We start from the raw sequence: 21,677 nt of genomic DNA, 5'->3' as shown, positions 1-21,677 counted from the left end.
GGAGAGAAAAGTGCTGACTGCACTGGAACAGCCACCCACATGATGTCACGCCTCAGTTCCAGCTAACAGCATTGTTCATGCTGTTCAATCATGCTTCAGTGCAAAAAAAAAGTTATTTATATTTATTGATTTTAAGTGAAGTGATTTCTGTTCAGTTGGTGGATGATCTAAAGTAGTTTGATTGGATAATCCTCTACATGTGTTTTTTTGGTTCAGAATCCAGAGTCAGCTCTTGGAAGGCTGATGGCATCCTGCCATGCCACGATCTGGCAGCCCAGCCCGGCCGACTTCAGCTTGAACCTTCACACACAGAACTGATTGCACATCCAGCTCAGATTAATCCCCCGTTCTGGATGAAAATCAGTTGCTTCTCCCCCGTCCACGGTCACCTGTGACACCACGCCGTCACCCTCGTCCTGCTTGCTGCGAGAGGAAAATGATCCATAGATTGTTATCTACTGGTGCACACACTGTGGGCGTGCTTCCCGGTCTGCAGACCACCATTAACTCCAGGTGAGCAGTGATGTTCCCTGTCCTTTATCTGCTTCCACACAGCTTTGCTTCAGTGCCGCAGCCGGCCTGGGGACGGAGTCTCCGAGGCAAACAGGCATGGTACACGGCGAACTAGACAGATTATCTTTGTCGAAGGAAGAGATCGAGACAGATTATCACATAGCAGTACTCAGCATCAGTATTTCAGTTCCTCCAGGGAATGCAAGAAAAGTCTTTCACTAATACGGATTATCTTCAGCAAAAAACAGAAGTGGCTCATTAGAAGATGGCTCCAATCAAAATGGTTTACTTTGGGAGTACAGATGCATCACACTAATCATCTAAAACTGTCGGAATGGGACAAAATGTTATAATTAACACAAGTAAATCTAATCTCAATTCTGTTCTATTTTGCTGTAGATGTTAATTATTAAGTCATCAGTTTTTGTTATTAACTCTGTCTCTTGCTTTGGACTCATTAAGTTTGGGGATTAACATATTTTAGCATTTCTTTCTTTATTTATCATTTTTAATCCACAATTAGATTTTTAAAGGTGTGGAACGCTTGTTTAAGCAATGTGGTCTCTAGTAAGAATAAAAACCTTGTAATTTGTTCCTAGGGGGAGCAAATATACAGGTGCTCCATTTTCAGGAACTAGAAATGAGCCACATCACAGCTGAACTTCAGACGGCAGGACTTTCAAATCCTGGAGTTTCACCGTTTAACTCATTCACTGCCAGCCGTTTCCTGATCACTAACGGCCTTCGCGCCAGCGTTTCTCACCGTTTTTACAGTTTTTTTTAAGAGTCACAGAACGTTGCACGCTAGCATGATGTCGATGCCAAAACAAAGAGGAGACTCACCTCTTACATCAGGAAGAGTCCGCGTGTTTCGAGCGTTATCCGTTCTTTCATAATCCGTTGTCGAATTGTGATCGGCAGACGCTTTTCCGGTTTGCGCCTCACTTTTTTTTTACAGGAACGGCCCAAAACAATCTCCTAACGCATGGATGTGTTGCTTCCTGATCATGTGATCTGTGACGTATGCGGATGAAGATCGGCTTCAGGGCTGAGATGTTTGTTCTCTCAGCGCGGGGGCTCGTTCCGATGCTCAAACAGTAAAAAAATGCAAATGACGACTTTAGTCGTCATTAGCAGTGAATGAGTTACCGTAATTTCTATCAGAAGCTAACGCAGGAGATAGGTGTAGGAGACTATTTTCATGTTCAGCCTGCGTGAAAAGCTCAGAGTGACTGATTATAACCAGAAATAGGATTTAAAAATATTTTCACAGTGTTCCACACCTTTAAAGCGAAAGCGGAAAAATTAACTATTAAAATTTTACTTAGTGTGCGTTGCTCTTTGAACGACTTCAGCTTGGAGAAATGGGGATAAGTTTTGAATGGACAAGATTAGCTAATCCCAGTTTTCTCCATGAGGTCAGTGGCTCGCGCTTTACCACTGCAAGTGTTTTGGACACAAATCGACAGAGAAAGCTTTCCGTGCATCTGGTTCCGCTAGATCACGAAATCACCAGAGAATTGCAACATCACACGTGATTTCGTCAGTTAGCGTAATAGGAAACATGGGGAAAGATGGCAGCCTGCCCAAAAAGATAAGTGGTTTATTTTCTGCTTTGTTTATCTCGCCTGTGGAGGTTTCACAGTCATGATAAACTTATTTTCTAGGTTAGCAATGAGAGAGTTGCACTGCTGAGCTTGAAGCGTTCTAAATCCAAAGTGTGTAAAAAATGGACAAGAAGCGGAAATTTAGCAACAAGACACCACACTTCTGGGATGCCACTTCGCAGCCGGTGGAAACGCATCCAATGACTGTAACTGCAGCTATATTAGTTCTGTATTTTGCTCTTGGACTTTTTCAAAAATCTGATGGAAAGTCACGGCAAGACAAAAGTGGATAATTCTGTCAGCGTTACTAGCATCCCTCTTTAAGCAAAGTAGCTAATGGATGTTGTAAAAGTCCTAAATAATGTCTCTTAATCATGCTAATTTGCTCAATTACCCTTGGGCATGACACAAATATGTTTATGTCCCCTTTTTTTAGCTTGGGATTTTCAAAAATTACCCAAATGTGACACTGAGTTAGTTAAGTTTATTTGTATATTTTCTATGATTTCTCGTAACTAAATTACCTTTCACATTTGCATCTCACAAAGAGCCACTGCAGAATCCGGGGGCATACGCCATTAATTTGCCGTCTGGCCATAGAGTGGTGAACGTCTCCTGCTCTGACTGCAGCTTGGAGAAGGGGACAGCTGTGCTGTGACTGGGCCGCCTGTGAGTGCAGTGGGACTAGGCCAACGGCAGAAATCACATTTTCATGTCTTCCAAAGCACCAATGAAGCCAAAAAAGTCACTAAAATCAGAAATCCTATAGAGATTTATGTGGAAGTTATTTCATAAATCTGTTAAATGATGTTATAATGTTGCATTATTTGGGGTATTTCCATAGAATCTATGGATATTTGCATTAGAAATAATATGTCTGATGTAGCTTGGACCACTTCCTTTAATATCATCACAACATTTCAGCTAGAATACTAATGTACTGAGACCTTTACAACTATCTTAAAGATTTACAAAACAGCAGATTTTAAGAAGGTTTTTAAACACCATCAGCCCACTTTGGTCTTGGCTCCCATCAGACTAGCTGTTAGCTTATCAATCAGGCCAGATCCAAACTATTTTTCCTGACTGAAGTCATTCAAAGGGATGTCTACAACAGGTAAGATGTTAATTGTTCATAAACTTCCAACAGAACTCCATTTCAAAAGATCTGAACCTCATCTTTTGCCAATGCATGAGCCTTTTTTAGTATCTTGAGATTAACTGACAATATTTGGAGCAAGGCCTGGGTTAACTTTGACCTGATCTAAATAAAGCACCATCCCACAGCTTTATGACTGACTCAGTAGATTCACCACTGGTTGAAATTACCACAGGTGTTTTTTTTTTTTGTTGGTTTTTGGCAGTCGCACTTCAGATTCACATCATAGACATGAATTTTTGTACTGGATTGTTGCCATTTGGGGATAATTTACTCTCTTTGAAGGCCTAATTTTAAGAAATCACAGGAGAAGATGCCGTACGGCCGCAGCTGTTCTGATAAATGTGGAAAGATGCTGTTTGGCTAATCAGATGAGCGGTCCTGCACACTGACACCCCTGCTGCGTGCAAGGGGTGAAAGTGAGGCTCATAGACAGTTACCCGTGGCAAAGAGTCATGGTGTCTCAGTTATATATATGGTTGCCGTGGCAACCGTGACATCAATGCAGACAAAGTGATGCATGAAAAGTCTAATAGCAGGGGGGCTGGTTGCTAGGCGACCTGGAGTCAAGGAAGTCATGGGGCAGACGGCCAAGGTGTTGGGGGGGGGGGGGGGGGGGGGGGGAGGAGGAGGAATGGTGGGATTATTTTCCCCTCTGATTCTTAATGTGCTGTGCCCCAGTTTTTAATCTCTGAGAAACCTCTTCTCGTAATGCACGCCCTGCTGAAACTCGCACTTTCAACACTTAATTCGAGCGTCCTCTCATTTATTTCCTTAATGTAGCGCTCAAGTCTCAAGGATGTCTTTTGTTAATGCAGGGCAGTTATTTTAGAGCAAGCGCATGACTTTGCAATTCTGGTGATTTGCTGAACAACAGACTCCCTTTGACCTATATGCTCACATTTCCAGTTGTTGAATGAGTCCTCAAAGACACTGTCCAGATCAAGTCCTATTTGTCTTAGACTAAATGCTGATGAGGGGTTTCATGGCGGCGCAGTGGGTAGCACTGATGCAGAAGGTTGCAGGTTCGTATCCCAGCTGCTGCCTTTCTGCACAGAGTTTGCATGCTGTTCTCTGGGTACTCTGATTTCTTCATGCAGACCAATATGCTAGGTTAACTAGCAATCCTAAACTATCCCTAGGTGTGTGTGTGTGTGTGGTTTGTTTCTGTGATAGACCTGGAGACCCATCCAAGGTGTCCCTCGCCTCATCCGATGGATATTGGAGTTAGTGACAATCTTCTTTTAACCATACTGAGGAAAAGAGAGTTTTCAGCTGCTTTTTGATAGAATACCCAAAAGATGGAACACAAGATCAACAGGCGGATTGGTGCTGCATCTGCAGTGATGCAGGTGTTTTACCAATCTATCGTGGTGAAGAGAGAGCTGTGACGGAAGGCGAAGCTCTCAATTTACCGACTGATCTACGTTCCTACCCTCATCTATGGTCACGAACTTTGGGTAGTGACTGAAAGAAGGACGTCACGGATACAAGCAGCTGAAATTAGTTTTCTCTTTAGGTTCTGGGCTCCACCTTAGAGATAGGGCGAGAAGCCCAGGCATCGGGGAGGGGCTCAGAGTAGATCTGCCGCTCCTCCACATCGAGAGGTACAAGTGGAGGTGGCTTGGGCATATGGTTAGGATGCCTGCTTGATGCTTCCCTTGGGGCGACGGTGGCACAGGAGTTAAGTGCTCGCCCCGTAATCAAAAGGTTGCTGGTTCGAGTCCCACTCAGTCTGTCGCTGTCGTTGTGTCCTTGGGCAAGACACTTAACCCACGTTGCCTGCTGGTGGTGGTCGGAGGGACCGGTGGCGCCAGTGCTCGGCAGCCTCGCCTCTGTCAGTGCGCCCCAGGGCAGCTGTGGCTACACACACCAGTGTGTGAATGTGTGTGTGAATGGGTGAATGACTGATTGTGTTGTAAAGCACCTTGGGGGGTTCTAGGACTCTAGAAGGCGCTATATCAAATACAGGCCATTTACCATTTACCATTTCCCTTGTGAAGTTATTCAGGCACGTCCAGCTGGGAGGAGACCCAAGAGAAGACCCAGGACACGCTGGAGGGACTATGTCTCTCGGCTGGCCAGAGAATGTCAGGATACCCCCAAAGTAGCTGGCCCAAGTGGCTGGTGAGAGGAACGTCTGGGCCTCCATGCTTAGTGTGGCAAGGTGGAGAAACGAGGGGCTGGGGATTTGATCCCCAGACTCCCCGGTGAGAGTCATGTGCACTAACCAGTCAGGCAAAGGGATATCCCCTTGGCCAAGTAGCCAGGGTGCATGGTCAATCGGGTTACAGTGACAGGACGCTCACACTGTCACATTAGGCTGCTTCCCCCATGACCTGACCTCGGATAAGCTGAAGAGAATGGAAGGATGTGCTTGACTTGACTTGCATTGACATGATATGACATGTTTTGCCTTGACTTAAGTTGATTTGAATTTACATGACATGACACGGTTTGGCTTGGCTTGGCTTAGCTTGACTTAAAATGACTTGAAATTACAGGAAATTACATGGCTTGACTTGACGTGTTTTGACTGGACTTAAATTGATTTGAATTGACATTACATGATATTGCTTGACTTGACTTAAATTGACTTGAATGACATGACATGATGTGGATTGTGCAGGGTTTGGTAAATTGAGTGCTTTAAGACCTCAATATATATTACCTCTACTCATGACTAATAAGCTGTGATACTCTACATAAATGTACAATATCAACCTGCTTGGTCTTTACTGTGTTTAATCAGAAGATTCTAGGATTCTTTGTTTTATTCAGGGATTGTAAACACTTCGTTTTGATTCAAGAAAGAGTCAGGTTTGTAAAAGTAAGAATTTAATTCACAAACAATTAAAACATGACAAGTTAACGAACATTTACTGTGATGGATGAATCTAGATGTAGTATATGGTGCCTATGTGTGAATGCGATGTTATCAGAACTTCCGTATCTAGGAAAGCTGAGTTCTGCGTGTAAAATAATTTGGTTTGCGTTGAGCTATGAAGTTAATTCTTATCAAAAAGCATCAGACGCAATCACACTGTGTTGTACCTCACCCTTCACAGATCAGGAGGTCATCGAGGTCGGATGACCTCTTTGGACCCAGGTCCAGTAGATTGACCACAGCGCCGACTTCTCCCGTCCAGAGATGTCACCAGGCACACAGGTTGGATGGAACCGTTTGTGTCTAGACTCTTAAGGAGTCGGAACAGAATCAGCTTTGTTCTGCAGGAACCGTTTGCTGTGTCAGCTTGCAACAACCTTGACAGCGTGTCAAAGCTGCTTAGTCAAAGACTTCACACCGATTGCTGTTTCCGTAGCTTCCTCTTTAGAGCTGGAACTCAAACGAACTGCAACTGCAACTGCTGAATCACTTTTAATGTTCTCATGTAATGTTTTGTGTGGCCAACCAGAGGTTGGCTTGTTGAGGAATATTACCAAGACAACCTCAGCAGCCACGCCTTCTCAGATACTGGATGCTCTATCTGGGATAAAAATAATATCTATGTGTCACGCGTTTGACTTAACTTTACTTTGTCCTTGTGTGAGTGTGGATGGTGATGGCCGTGTCACATCAACATGCTGAAACATATATAATCATAACATAACATTCATTTCAAACTTCAGTCATTCAAGCACAGAAAGCATTTCATTATATTATAATTATTATAAGTAACAATAAACAAATGTTTATTTAATGATTATTTAACTTTTACGTTTTAAATGATCTCATTTAATTTAAGAAATGATTCTTTGATTTAGCAACTAATCCGAGCTGCGAGTGTTCACTTATTCAGAGGCATGAAGAATCCTGTAGGACGATAAGGGAAGCCTTGAGACCTTGAGGAGGGAACAACATTGTTGACAATACGTTATCATGTGTTCAGAGCTGCAGAGAGGCTCTGAACCCCAGCTGATGGGATGAAGGCAGGCAGATTAAGGCCCTGTCCACACGTAGCCGGTTTTTTAAAAAACGAATATCCGCCCCTCCAAAAACTTGCATCCACATCACCTCGTTAAAAAAAAAACTCTGTCCACACGTACCTGGATAAATACATTGCCAAATACATGCCAGACCTGTAGGCGGCAGTACTTCCCCCGTCCTTAACCTCGTCCTTCATCTGTGGTCTTCCGCAAGGAGCAGTAATTCCGCTTGCAAAAACAAACAAGCAAGAAGCGCTTGGACAATTGATAAAGCGAGGGCAGCTCTGAGGGCATCCATGCTGTCGGCTAGTGTAAACACAGGTCGCACACGTGATGTCAGCATTTTTTTGTCGCGGAAAGTGACGTTGTGGACCTTAAAACTCCGGTTTTGTCTGTCCACACGCAGACACCCAAAACGGAGAAAACGCAGATCTTCACTTTGGCCGGAGTTTTTAAAAAGATCCATTTTCGTGTGAAAAAACTTCGTTTTCGTGTGGAAGACAGGCCAAAACGTAGAAAAAATATCTACGTTTTGGCTGATCCCCGGCTACGTGTGGACAGGGCCTAAAGGGAACACATGCAGTCTTGTGTCTCCATTTTGACCAGATATTGAAGGGTCAAACTGTACTTAAAAACTGACCATTGCTGGACATTACAGCTTGACTTGACTTAAAATGACTTGAAATTGCAGGAAATTACATGGCTTGACTTGAATTGACATGACATGAAATGACATGACACGATGGCTTAACTTGCAGTGACATTACATGTCATGCCATATCTTGACTTGACATGGCAATACTCAATTTAAACTGGAACAGTCCGTTGGCTGCATGAGGCTTAACTAACAGGTGAAACAGGTGAGGGGCATGAGTGTAATTAGCAGGCACAGGTGGTTAAGATGAGCTAATTGTCGGTGAGCTCTGGTAGTCATGGAGACAAGAGCAGGCTGACCAGATCATGACACCGGGGTCAAACCAAGAACCTGTTGAAGGGATTAAATATTCTCTCTAGCCTGGGAATACCTTGGATTTTCCCAGGAGAAGCTTGAGAGCATTGATGGGGACTGTAACCTGAATTTGGAACAGCAGAAAAATATGTCTGGATCGTTTTATCCACATAAACTCCTGGTTCAGCCTTGTAATCTTCAGATGTAGGGCCAGAATCATCAGATTAAAACTCCTCACTGATTGTTTCAAAATAAAAAACACACAAAATATAATTTTATAGTCATTTTTTATCTATCTGTACTGCTCATAAATCTGCCTCATATTAGTAAAAATCTGAATGTAAATTTTTAACAACCTGCTGGAGACACAAAACTTCTCCATTGTAAAAATTCAGCTGGGCGCCGCACAAAATCCCTCTAAGGGCCACGAATGTCCCCATGACTTTGGACAAGCCGGGTTTCTTCAAGTTTACAGGCTTTTGCCTTTAAGCAGCAAATCTGCTTTGTTGGACTTTACTGAAAAGGCCATAAAATTCCAAAGCATAATATTTTAGAGCTGGATGTCACTAATGAACCACATTTATTGATACTTTAAGATTTAAAACCCGATGAACAGCATCGATTGTAAGATTCAGGACCTGTGGATGAGCTCAAACACGTCACGGCAGTAATATTATGACTCAGGGTGAGATCAGCTTCATCATCTGAGCTGTTGTCTCCCACTCTTCCTCTGGTAGAGGGGGCATGAGTCACGCGCTACAGGAAGTGTGTGCCCTTCGTGAAAGAGGCCTGCCAGAAAACCTTCTCTATTATCATCGACCTAATCGGAAAAACAAATCGTGCACACGTCCATGGAGTCTGCAGTGCCTGCTGGAAGCATTACTCACAGCTATCGAGAGACACCCAGAGAGCTTATTAGTGCAGCAGAGGTGATTCAAACGCGTTCCACAACCAGCTAATCGAACTGCAGCTCTTGTAGTGACACCGCTGGGGTTAGCGCTATTTGTTTTGGGATGTAAATGGCAAATAGCTGTCCCATATGTGGCAATAAGTACACAGAGAAGTTAAAAGAGGAAACTCGCTGCATCACTGTGGAAAACTGAGGTCCTTATGTCATCCCTGTGGCCTCAGGCGAGCCTATTTATAGGAGCTGTTGCTTTTTATATCAAAGCCAGCAAAATGTGTCGTCTGCAGTGTATTAGTTACAGCTTACATCACCACAAAATGGATAGATCACATATTGGAGTTCCATTTTTCAGCCACGTAGCTGTTTTCATCGTTTTTACTCCGCTTGATGTTTTTAATGGTTTGTGGCGTGCCATAACAAGCAGGCCTTCCTCTCGTTTTTTCCCCCCAAACATACCAGAATGTAATAACAAGAAGCACATTTCCTTAAACTACTCTTTAAAGAAACAAGCCCTGAGCTACTGGGAGGTTTCCCTTTGGAAACGAGAGGGTTATTTTGCGTTGAGTGATTGTGTTTGGCCGAGACCAGTTGGCTTGTTTTGGCTCTGAAATGCGATATTCCCTTGGGACACACCACTCACTCCTCACCACCTAGGGACTTTCTTGGGAACCGACGGCTGCATCTGCAGAACCAACAGCGTGTCGCCTTCACTACCAAGCTGCCCTTTCTGCTGGTTACAATGACAGCATGGGGAAAACTCCTATCTTCAGCTGAAAAAACAATCCTGTAGTAGGTAGTTGCACATTTTTGAGTTATATAAAAGTGGATAAAGCTAAATAATTACAGTTTAAAGTGGATTAATTGTAAAAAGGAAGCAGGTAGGACCATACGGCAGAGGCTTTGAACCTATAATTAGACACAAAAGGCTCAGCTGCTCCTGACTGATTGTTGCACCTATAGTTACCCCTCCTCTGTTGCACGCTGCCTCGTTGGAGCGTCAGTCACCATGGAGACAGAACAGTGACAAATATTGTTCCGGAGATTGCTGAAGTCGGAGAGCAGCCTTGAGTCTTGGTAAATGTAGGAAGAATCGAGCCGTTGTGCCTACCGCTGGACCTTCTCCGTATATCTCCAGATTTGATGCTGTCTGTAATTATGGAGACAATAAATACTGTGTCACTATGCCATTGCTCAAAAGATTTGTTTTTACATTTTTAGGCCAAATTCAGAGCAAACCGACTGAAACTGTGTCAAACTCCATGGAACTAATGTATGCGTGACCCAAGACTCGTCTTCTGCAGCATTTTGTCTCTCTCTTTGCCGTGACTCATATGTGCCTCTGTACGCCCAAACACAGACGGATTCATGACTGTATGATTTCTGGCTCGTCCGTGACTCAGCCTCAGTACACGCCTCCTACGTGTAGCGGTGTGGGCTCAGCATGCGCTGGACAAACTCTGCTTTCCCATCAGCTCTACTTTCCAGACTAAACAGATCCATTTTTTTTAATAATTATTCTTCTAACTTTGGATAGAACGAATGTGCTGGTTACTAGTTTTTCATTTTAAGCCAGCATCTGATTGGACCACGGCTGAGAAAAAAAAATTACAAATATTTAGTTGAAATTCAACTTAATAGTTGGTTAAACTTTGTAATTAAAGATTAAAGTCCCATTAGCTGTCACACACGCTAATGTGTGGTGAAATGCATTCTCCGCATTTGACCCATCCTCTGGGGCAGCAATGAGCTGCAGACATGGCTGAGCTCGGGAACAATTTGGTGGTTTATCCCCACAATCAATGTCTTTAATGCTGAATGCCAAGCAGGGAGGCTTTGGGTTCCATTTTTTTATTCTCTGGTATGACCCGACCGGGGAGTTGAACTCACGATGTCCTAGTCTCAGAGTGGACACTCATAACACTATGCCATTGAGCTGGTTTGCAACATATGTGCAAAGTTCATGCAAATGTTTTAGTTTTTTACTATGTCTTAAATTTTTTGCACTTAGATGAAAATAAATCTCTTCTTCATCTAAAATGTCACCCAAACTTGCCACAATTCCTGAAGTAAATTAATTAAACAGGATTCCCCTGGGGACAAAAAAAGTGTGTCGCAAATTTGTTCAAACCTCTCAAAAATCTCCAAACATTGAAAACCCCATTCTCAAATGAAATTGACTATGAGTAACTGACTGTTAACACCAAAGTTTTACAACACCAAAGTTTTAACAATGTGTTGTCCTTGGAGACTAAATGAAATGACTAAGGTCCATGTGTGAGAGCCGTCTTGAATCTGGTTGAATTAAAATTTTATTTATATAGCGCCAAATCACGACAAGAGTCGTCTCAAGGCACTTCACTTAATAAACATTCCAATTCACAGTTCAATAAGCCAATCAGAAATAATATTTCCTATATAAGGAACCCAGCAAATTGCATCAAGTCACTGACGAGTGTCAGTGACTATACAGCAATCCTCATACTAAGCAAGCATGCAGCGACAGTGGAGAGGAAAACTCCCTTTTAACAGGAAGAAACCTCCAGAGAATCCTGGCTCAGTATAAGCAGCCATCCTCCACGACTCACTGGGGATCGAGAAGACAGAGCACACACACACACACACACACACACACACACACACACACACACACACACACACACACACACACACACACACACACACACACACACACACACACACACACACACACACACACACACACACACACACACACACACACACACACACACACACACACACACACACACACACACACACACGAGAAAGTAATGTGTCTATAGTTATATTGTGACTTCTTAGTAAATATTCAATTTGGTGAGAGATAAACTTTATTGTATTTATCCTAGTGGATCTATAATTGAACGGATAAACTAGCAGTAGCACATCCAATGTCAAGGAAAGCAAAAAGCCATTATCAGGAGAGGGAGAATGTTTAAGTAGTTAGCAGCAGTGTGCTGGACGATGGCCCCCTCCATGAGGCCACCACAGCTCAGCAGAACATCATTGTAGCTTCTTCTGGGGAGAAAAACACTTAGAGAGAAAATAAAGTTAACAGCTGAAATTGCAGAAAATAATACTGTTAAAGAGCAGATTGTAGAAGAAAGTAGTAGAGTGTGAAAAGTGGTCAGTGTATCCTCCAGCAGTTTAAGCCTATAGCAGCATAACTACAGAGATAACTCTGGATAATCTATCCTATTTAGATGGAGGCATGTTGGCGGCAGGGCAAGGGAGAGCCATCTTTACCGACTGTACACTCCACCTCCCTCTACTCCCCCACTTGTCCAGATTTAGGATAACACCAGATTTTAACCATAGGCCCGATCAAATAAAAATGTTTTAAGCTTAGTCTTAAAAGTAGACAAGGTGTCTGCCTCACGGACTAAAGCTGGGAGCTGGTTCCACAGGAGAGGAGCCTGATAACTAAAAGATCTGCCTCTCATCCTAATTTTAGATATTCTGGGAACCACCAGTAGACCTGCAGTCTGAGAGTGAAGTGCTCGGTTAGGAACATATGGAACAATCAGATCACTGATGTATGATGGAGCTTGATTATTAAGAGCTTTATATGTGAGAAGAAGGATCTTAAAATCTATTCTGAATTTAACAGGTAGCCAATGTAGGGAAGCTAAGACAGGAGACAGGAGAGGTATGATCTCTCTTTTTAATTCTCATCAGAACTCTAGCTGCAGCATTTTGGACAAGCTGAAGACTTTTAACTACATTCTGTGGACTTCCTGAGAGTAATGAATTACAGTAATCCAGTCTTGATGTAATAAATGCATGAACTAGTTTTTCAGCATCACTCCTGGAAAAGAAGCTTCTAATCTTAGCAATATTCCGAAGGTGGAAAAAGAAAATCCTACAAACCTGTTTAACCTGGGATTTGAATGCCATGTCCTGGTCAAAGATAACACCAAGGATCCTTACTTTGTTCTTGGAGATTAATGTAATGCCATTCAGGTCAGGTGATTGACTAAGCAATTTACTTTTCTGGATTTCTGGTCCAAAGATGAGAACTTCCGTCTTGTCTTGATTAAAAAGCAACAAGTTTAGAGTCATCCAGTTTTTTATGTCCTCAAGACACAGACTGTAATCTACCCAACTGATTAGCTTCATCAGGGTTAATGGATAAATATAAGTGAGTATTGTCAGCATAACAGTGGAAGTTTATCCCATGCCATCTAATGATTTTACCAATTGGGAGCATATACATAGCAAAAAGAATTGGTCCAAGCACTGAACCCTGTGGTACTCCACAAGTAACCCTGGAATATGAAGATGATTTGTCATGTACATTTACAAACTGAAATCTGTCAGACAGGTAGGATTTAAACCAGCCTAGCTCTGTTCCTTTGATCCCTGCAACATGATCAAGCCTTTCTAAAAGAACATTGAGATCAACTGTGTGAGATCTAACAAGACTAGAACAGACACGAGATTCTTATCTGACGCCATGAGAATATCATTTATAACTCTCACTAACGCAGTTTCAGTGCTGTGATACTCTCTAAAACCAGACTGAAATTCCTCAAACAGAGCATTAGTGTTTAAATGCTCACATACTTGGATGGTCACTATTTTCTCCTGGACTTTGGATAAAAATGGAAGGTTAGATATTGGTCTATAATTCATCGGATCATCTGGATCCAGACAAGGCTTCTTAAGTGAAGGTTTAATTACAGCAACCTTAAAATCCTGTGGTACATATCCATTTACTAAGGATAGATTGATTATTTCTAGAATGGGGGCAGTAACCAAATGAAATGCTTCTTTAAATAATTTGGTTGGGATTGGATCCAAAATGCAAGTTGAAGGTTTAGATGAAGCTAATATTTTTGATAACTCTGAAAGCTCAACTGGATCAAAACGGTTCAAGCACAGATGAGGTTCTACAGTCACCTCTGATGCTGCCTCACTTACTGAGGAAGAAGAAATCACATTAGGGAGGATGCTAAAGATTTTGTTTCTAATAGAATTCATTTTACTTGTAAAAAATCCCATGAAGTCATTGCTGCTGAGGGCTAAGGGAATAGATGGCTCAGAGCTATGATTCTGTGTAAGTTTAGCAACTGTACTGAAAAGAAATTTAGGATTATGCTTATTCTCCTCAATTAATGCTGAGAAATAAGCAGTTCTAGTTTGTCGAAGCTTATTTTTATAAAGCACAAGACTATTTTTCCAGGGTAGGTAGGCTTCCTTATGGTGCGTAGAGCGCCATGTTCTCTCCAATTTCCTAGAGTTTTGTTTTAAGGCTTGTGAATGAGAATTAAACCAAGGAGCCAACTTCCTGTCCCTTATTACCTTCTTTTTTAAAGGGGCAACATCATCTAATGCCACACGTAAAGAGGAATTAACATGACGAACTAAGGCATCAATATGTGAGGGGCTAGAACTGAAAATATTGCCCTCTGCTACATGCCTCTTAGATGCTGAGGACAGTAAAGATGGAACAGTTGATTTAAAAGATGCAACTGCGTTGTCAGATAGAGACCGAATATAGTGAAATTTACTTTCATGTCTCAAGAACTCAGTTATAAAAAACTCAAAGGTTATCAGAAAGTGGTCCGAGAGGACTGGATTATGTGGAAAGATCGTTATTTCCTCACACTCTATGCCATAAGTCAGCACAAGGTCTAATGTATGATGGCAGGAGTGGGTGGAGCTATGTATTCTTTGAGTAAAACCAATTGAGTCTAAGACATTACTAAAGGCTACATTGAGGCTATCATTCTCAATGTCCACATGAATACTGAAATCCCCCACTACAATGACCTTATCAGTATTTAGCACCAAATGAGATTAAAAAATCAGGGATCTGATCCAAAAACTCAGAGTAAGGGCCTGGTGGACGATATAAAACTACAAACAAGAGTGGTTTTACAGTTTAGCAATCTGGATTAGGAAAACTAAGAATAAGATGTTCGAACGAACTGTAGCTATTAATTGGTAAGGGACTGATTAATAAATCTGAATGAAAAATGGTTGCTACTCCTCCTCGTCCTGTACTTCGAGCAATATGATGATTTAAATAATTTGAAGGAGTCGACTCGTTTAAGCTAACATCGTCCTCTTGCTCCAGCCAGGATTCTGTGAGAGAGAGAGCAAAGAGATCTGATTATCACAAATCAAGTCATTAACTAACAAAGTCTTAGAAAAAATGGATCTAATGTTCAACAACCCACATTTAATTTTTCTAGTTTTCTGCTCAGTTGAATTTGTTCTAATATTTATGAGATTTCCATGATTTGCTCTATTAAGCCTGATATTTAATCTGTGTGATTTTGGCCGTGGGCCGGACACAGTCTCTATGGGGTAGTGGGTGGGTAACAGTACAGAAGCTGCAGAGGGGTGTGTTAAACTACGACTCTGCTTCCTGGTCTGGACCCTGGGTAGTCATGGAGGACTAATAAAACTGGCCATGTTCCTAGAAAGAAGAGCTGCACCATCCAAAGAGGGATGGATGCCGTCTCTCCGCATCAGACCAGGTTTTCCCCAAAAAGTTTTCCAATTATCAATGTAGCCCACGTTGTTTTCAGGACACCACCTAGACAACCAGCGGTTGAAGGACAGCATGCAGCTAAACATGTCGTCACTGGTCCGATCAGGCAGGGGGCCAGAGAAAATTACGGAGTCCGACATTGTTTTGGCAAGCTTGCACACCGAAGCAACATTAATTTTAGTGACCTCCGATTGGCGTAACCGGGCGTCGTTACCACCAGCGTGAATAACAATCTTACTGTATTTACGCTTATCCTTAGCCAGCAGTTTCAAATAAGATTTAATGTCGCCCGCTCTGGCCCCAGGTAAACATTTAACTATGGTTGCTGGAGCCTCTAATGCCACGTTTCTGACTATGGAGCTGCTAATGATCAGTGTCGGCTTGTCAGTGGGTGCGTCACTGAGCGGGGCAAATCTATTAGAAACGTGAACGGGTTGGTGGTGGCCCACAGGCTGGGTTCTATGCTTCCTGCGTACTGTCACCCAGCCGGCCTGAGGTCCCAGCTGCTTGGGTTCTGCTGGAGGATCGCTACGGGGTGGTTCTGAGCTAGTTAGCCCCACGCTAGCTAAGTAGCTACGGCTGTTTACGGGTTTTTCAACAGCGTGGAGCCGGGGCTCCAATTCCGACACCCTCGCCTCCAAAGCTACAAAAATGCTACATTTATTACACGTACCATTATTGCTAAAGGAGGCAGAGGAGTAACTAAACATCTGACACAGAGAGCAAGAGATAGGAGACGGAGAAGCAGAGACAAAAGTAGCCATAGCCGTGCTGAGGCCAAGCTAACTGGACGAGCAAACTGTTCTACACCAAATAAACTGCGTGCGAACTCAAATGGTTCCCTAAAAGCTAGGTGGAACAACAGAAAATGTGTGTTTTAGCATGCTTATGTGCTACAATAACTCAGAGATATCCTAGTACAGAGAAATTAAATCAGTTTTAGCGAGCCCCAAACACCAAACAGCTACACGTAGTGCAACACTGAAAACAGGAAACAGGAAACGCCTTACCGCCAGGTGCAGCCAATCAATTTTGGTGATCAATGCATGGCACAATGAATTTCCGTATTGTAGAAAAATATTTGTTTGCTATGATGACAAGCTGTGGCATTAGAGTTGGTAGCACTATTGCCTTGCAGCAATCAGTTTGCAAGTTCAAATCCCAGCTACAGCCTTTCTGTGAGGAGTTTTCACTCTCCTTGGGTATGCTCCAGGTACTTCTGAAAAACCTGCATGTTAAGTCCTGTTCACAGAATAAATATGCATTTTTTGACAAGCCCCGCCACTATGATAATCTTTAAATTGTGAACGATCACCATAACAACTCTAAAGATAATCTTATCAGATAATCTTACCATGTGTGGTGTGCTAAGAATGCTCGGATCCGCTTTGAAGGACATCAGGACCGCTCCGAAATACAGGCTTTCAAACATGCTAGATTTTCTTGGTCCTATTTGGGGGGACAAACTAACAAGCTCTGCCTGTTGAATGTGACATTTATCCTATCAGAAAGAAAGATGACAGAAGCATACAGCACTATGTTTGCTTACTTTGAGGTCACATTTAACCTAGCAAGATTTCACGCCTGAACAGAAACTTTCTGTGAGTGACAGAGATTCATGTGTAGTTTTTGCTGAGTTGCTGCACACTTCACGCTGTGGAAGCGAAACTAGTATATCTGTGATTTTTTTTATCAATACAAGTGTAGTGCTTCATGCTTTGTGAAATTGTAAAATGAGTACAATGAGAAACTAGGTAACTTGTAAATCTCTTTGGATGAAAGCATCTGCCATTTACGCAAATAAACGCGTACAAGTGCAACATGTTCAGGTTAAACTCTGGCAACATTCCTACAGATATTTTTCAAAACTGCAATTTTTGTTACGTTTTATGTTGAACATTTACACACAAACTGAGTTAGCAACGTAGAGATTTTTAAAATCTAACTTGTTTTTGGTCTACAGACAAAAATTTAAAGGTTCATCCTTTTAGAAATTAAGTAATGGTGACATCCGTTGGTCAAATTTCGGTACTGCAGACCATTTTCCAAACACACAAGTGACGTTCCAGGAGTTTCATGGCTCAGGTCCAGAAGATTCTAGATGACACCAGATGAAGTGAAGACAAGTCATAAACAATAACTTAATAAGTAGACTTAAACATTTCACTGTAATATTGAAGTGTTAGTAACTGAAAAAGTAATTTGAGTTGATTTAGAGCAGATAGCCGTTAGCATTGTATTGTTAGCTCATCGTTAGCCTCCAGCCTACTTTACTCTATACAGTAATAGAGTAAATCAAAAAGATGCGGTGGCTTAATGGGGGTACAAGAAATAATATCTGGGCCCCTCCAGCAACTGGCTTTTTACAAAATGCTGCTGCGTTTTGATTGCTGGTATCAAAATGACAAATTCCAGCGCTGCAACGTTAGCCTGAGAAGGAAATCTGTTTGTTACCGTCCTTCCAAAATGACAGACGTTAGACCGATTATTTCCCTCTTACTTAAAGTGACAGTGTGTATTTTCCTGGCGATAGGGGGCAGTAGATATCTGAATTGTTGCAAACAAGCTGTATTTTTGTGTGGGAATAATACCTTACCAATGGATGCCCATTAGGGTCAAAAAGCCCTGGGGAGTACAAACTTCAGCAAAATGACAAGCACATCAGACTCCCTTTCATCACTGGTAATGAGTAAAGAGGTGAATGTGTAATGTAACAACACTCATGAATGGTGAAGTTTAGTAACTGCTTGTTACAAATCAGTAAATGCATTTTGTCCTTAGGGGCTCCAGTAGAAGGAAACATGGCATCTAATATGGCGTCGTCCTGAGACTTAGACCCACTCCCATGCATTTTAGACCAGATTTTTATGGTTACATGTTAAGAAGCTGCCAATATTTTTGAATAACTGGGCATCTTTCATTTCATTTTCAACAACATTTTGATGGATATTTCCAGAGATTAACAATAAAAACTACACATTGTCCCTTTAAGGTACCTTTAAGCCTGTCAATTAGAATTTTACTTTGTAAAACAATGAAAAAGAAGCAAAGAAAAAGAAAGAATGGAACGTTTTTGATTTGCTGATTACCCAATCAGTACCTAGTTCTTTTGCTCATAAGGTGTTTCAAGGTTCAGATGCTCCTGATGTCGTCTTCAAATCAAAATGATCCAGCAAATAAGAAATATGTTTATCTTCTGCTCACCTAAAGGTGTTGGTGCTAAAAATTATGTTTCAAAATAAGATAATTAGATTATGTGTTCATGCAGCAGGTCAAGCTGATTGTTACGAGTTTGGAGATCAAAGTTCACAACTTAGGCCAGTTGTATCAGGCTACAGCTGGGTGTGACATGTGCACACCTTCACCCACATCTGCACCTGTGTGTGTGTGTGTGTACGTGTGTGTTGTGTTACGCTACACACACTCCGATCAGAGTCATCTAGTTAATGAATGTTAAAGCACATCTGAAACAACCTGCCTGCTGTTTTACTCAGTGGACATTTGGAGACTTTTTTGGATAATTTATCTTAAACACACACTCGGTTGATCATCAACAGGTTGTGTGTGCTTTTGCTGTCAAAGGTCAGATAGGTTATTTGCATGATGCAGAATGATGCAAACCATGAAAAATCAAATAAAAACTGGGTTTAAATTAGATGAATGGTGAATAATTCTGTAGATTGTCATAACATACCTCAGATCACTGTATTAGAACTTTTCCTATCACTCTATAAATTGCTTATTTTGCTTATTTTATTGCACCTAAATGCATCTTTTTTCCCAGCTCCTTCCATTCTTACTGAAAGTTGTGTGTTTGGTTTTACAAAAAGACATGGAAAGTTCACATGTTTCCACTCATCACAAAAACACAAACTTTTACACAAGCAGAACCTGCTGGTGCAGTTGCAAGTAAAAATAAACCAAGCCACTTTCAGGGTGCTAAGGTTTCTGATTTCATAGCCATCTTTCAAGTAACACGGTGGGAGGAAGAACAATGCCTTGATTGCATAAGATTCTTCCCAGCATCACTGCAGTAAATCAGCCCTCCCTCGCTGATGTAAAATATTAGTGGGCCATTATCCAAATGGTGCCGTTACCTCCACGAAGGCAGAGGAGAGAAGATCCCATTTTTATGAAGTGCAGCCACTACAGACCAGCCTCTGCATTGCATATAAAATCATTTTATGACTGCCTGTAGATGGTTCCTTAAATATGGCCCGTGTGTGTATTATTCATAAGATAACTGCCTGTGAAAGGTATTGCAGTCTTGTGGTTCATAAATCTGTGCAGAGCATCTGAATACTGATGACGGAAATGTTTCAAACTCTGTCGGCTGCCTGTTTTATTGAGTCATCTTGTGCAGCCTGTGGCACCCCACCTGCATGGATGATTTTCACGTTTGTTCCTCAAGTGTGTGTGTATCTGTCGCAACTGCACAAAGGAATTATTCAGGCTTTTTTCCTCCTGAAATGGACCGGCTCCTTTCCATGCCTGAAGGCTTGTCCTCATCCTCCATGGGAGCTTTTACGCTCCTCCGAATCTCTCAATTAGCTGATCACAAAGAGGCAGGTCAGGTGTCAGGGTTCAAAGAGGCTAAAGGTTGCCCGTCTCAACCAAGGGTCAGTCTAACTTTTCAATAACCCTGGTCATGAGGGGAAAAAGCCGTGTTTGTCACGAGCAGACAGTAAAAGTAAAACATTTGCTGTATGTGAAGGTTTTTTGTTTAGCTGTTTTTCTTTTTTTAGCAATAAATGAAGTCAATTAATCAACCATCACACTTAAACGTCCACTTGAGACTGTGGGATTTTTAAACTTCTTGTTTTGGATCATTTGTTTTCACATTAGAAGACTGTAATGTACCAAGGGCTTGGTGTGACGCAGAAACAACTGAGGCCGAAACACGTCTGGTACGCAAACAAGGAGGAACCACACCAGTGTAGAAATATGCTCATCGTGACCTTTCCTAAAACCTGTGGAATGTGTGAATCACACACACACACACACACACACACACACACACACACACACACACACACACACACACACACACACACACACACACACACACACACACACACACACACACACACACACACACACACACACACACGGGAATGCTCACCTATACCCCCGGACACACAGATAAACAAAAATACAAAAACAAAATGAGACCGCTGGCTGCAACAATCTGAGCTCCTGTGGACAGAAACACTTTTAGCTTCTTTGATCGTCAGCTTGAAGTAATAAAACCCTGAGCAGAAACTGGGGGTTTGGCTGAAGAAGAATATTGGAACAATAGCAAGAAATTTGACCAAGAAACACATTGTGTCTACATGGATTTATTTATCCATTACCGTGAAAATAAAGCCAAGAAATCCTCCGTATAAAGTAGCAAATAACCATAATGTGACAAGAAGACATTTTCTTCACTTTTGAAAGTCTATTTTTGGTCTAATTCTATTGGTTCGTGATGTTGCAGCTGCAGTTCTCTTTTTGACCAGCAGGTATCTGTAATGAGGATCCGGTACAGCTAAACAGGAGAAATGGTAGCAGAAGCGTTTAATGCTGTAAAACGTGTCCTACAGGACGTCCATTCTTCATGCACGGACACAATTAAGACTTTTTGACTTAACTGATGTTTTACAGTTGAAGCATGTCTATCAAGGTTAGCTCTTTTACAGCTAGCTGCTAAAGAATCAGCTAACTAGCTAATCAGCTAACAAGATGGCTCTTATCCTTTTTTAACTTATTGTTCAAACTTGGGTTAAGGAATGTTAACTGTGACACAAACCAAGATCCAAAAGAGCCCAAACAGCTTCTTAGCTAACTTGTTTCTGCTGTTTTTGACTCCTATAGTTGGAGTCAGACAACCAACCTAAAACTAATTAGCTTGAAGCCCGGTTCACGCAGCCCCTTCTTAAGGTTGTGCCCGATTACTGTAACGGCTCTAAGGATAATCGCGTAAGATAATCCTACATTTTGTGGTGTGTTATGAGCACTCTAGTATGCTTGGATGGATGTTGAGACCGCTCTGCTAATAAACATGGTGGATCTGACTAACAAATGTGACAATATCAAATCAGAAAGCAAGGTGA

General features: G+C 41.9%; 1 long non-coding RNA gene across 1 annotated transcript; it reads left to right on the top strand.

The window, feature by feature from the left end:
* The first annotated feature begins 224 nt into the window (after nucleotides 1-224).
* LOC139070605 (uncharacterized) lies at nucleotides 225-20,687 on the top strand. The gene is made up of 2 exons (XR_011521092.1): nucleotides 225-513; nucleotides 6,348-20,687. It is a non-coding gene; the product is annotated as an uncharacterized lncRNA (long non-coding RNA).
* The last annotated feature ends 990 nt before the right edge of the window (nucleotides 20,688-21,677 follow it).

This window comes from Nothobranchius furzeri, chromosome 7 (genome assembly GCF_043380555.1).
Source record: "Nothobranchius furzeri strain GRZ-AD chromosome 7, NfurGRZ-RIMD1, whole genome shotgun sequence".
Lineage (NCBI taxonomy): Eukaryota > Metazoa > Chordata > Actinopteri > Cyprinodontiformes > Nothobranchiidae > Nothobranchius > Nothobranchius furzeri.
This window is presented reverse-complemented; position numbering and strand designations above follow the sequence as displayed.